This window comes from Neomonachus schauinslandi, chromosome 3, assembly GCF_002201575.2.
Source record: "Neomonachus schauinslandi chromosome 3, ASM220157v2, whole genome shotgun sequence".
Classification (NCBI taxonomy): domain Eukaryota; kingdom Metazoa; phylum Chordata; class Mammalia; order Carnivora; family Phocidae; genus Neomonachus; species Neomonachus schauinslandi.
This window is the reverse complement of record NC_058405.1, coordinates 29148493-29149695: the sequence shown is the minus strand read 5'-3', so window position 1 is coordinate 29149695 and position 1203 is coordinate 29148493. Positions and strand designations below refer to the sequence as shown.

Sequence of the window (1203 nt, the reverse complement as noted above, 5' to 3'; positions counted from 1 at the left end):
CTGGAACTCAGCTTTTTGGATTAAAAAAAAGTAGAAAAAATACATTCAAAAAGTATAACAGTTAAAAGAGTAGACAGTTCATTGTGATGATAGGTTTTGAATAAATTTGATAAATTCTAACATTACAATTAGATCATTTTATTGATATAAACTGTCTAAACATATACCTATTACACTAGAAAAATACATGATGTCTTCACAACACTGCGAATATAACCAAATTGAAAATGAGCAAAAACCATGGCATGCTTACAGGAAGATTACCCCAGTGCTGTGAAATCTTTGACTCCTCACGGAACTATTATCTCATTATTCTGATCCAAAGGAACAACAGGCAGGCTGACAATAAAAAATTTAAAAAAATTTAAAAATTAAACTGTAGTGTAGTGCAATTTCTGTCATTTGGAGCTAATGAATGCATTTCAGTATTGAGCAGCAACCACACTCGTAACAACACAAACACCACTGATTTGGAGCAATAAATTTTAGGGCATGGCAGACTCATATTAGTATAATAAGCTCAAACATTCATTTCACATTAAGAAAACATATAGCCAACGCTAGACCATCAAGATACCTATTTTTTTTCTTCCAACAGAACCACTTGGCTTTAAAAAGGAATCCACAGTACTTGTTGTATTTACATCTAAAATAAACCTGAAAAGCAACCATGCGAATTGGTTCTCTCATCACCACCGCCAAAAGTGTGGCTTGATTATCAGTGGAATTATTTATTGCTATTGCATATGATGTTGTTATCATTGGTTTGATTTTTTTTTCCTATGGTCTACTCAAACAATTCTTCAGGATCTCCAAATCAGGGTGTTGGACGGTTCAAAGAATGCTTGCTTCAGTGGCACATATACTAAAATTAGAGCAATGCAGACAATATGAGCTTGACCACTGGACAAAGATGACATGCTAATTTGTGAAGCATTCTATATATTTTTTTTAAAGATTTTATTTATTTGCGAGAGAGAGAATGAGAGACAGCATGAGAGGGAGGAGGGTCAGAGGGAGAAGCAGACTCCCCGCTGAGCAGGGAGCCTGATGCGGGACTCGATCCCGGGACTCCGGGATCATGACCTGAGCCGAAGGCAGTCACTTAATCAACTGAGCCACCCAGGCGCCCCGCATTCTATATTTTTTAAAAGCCTTAATCACAGCTAAAGAAGCTAACATTCATTGAGTTTTTAAAATGAG

General features: G+C 36.2%; 1 non-coding gene across 1 annotated transcript; it reads left to right on the top strand.

The window, feature by feature from the left end:
* Positions 1–845: 845 nt before the first annotated feature.
* On the top strand, positions 846–948 carry LOC123324450. The gene has a single exon (XR_006539821.1). It is a non-coding gene; the product is annotated as a U6 spliceosomal RNA (small nuclear RNA).
* The last annotated feature ends 255 nt before the right edge of the window (positions 949–1203 follow it).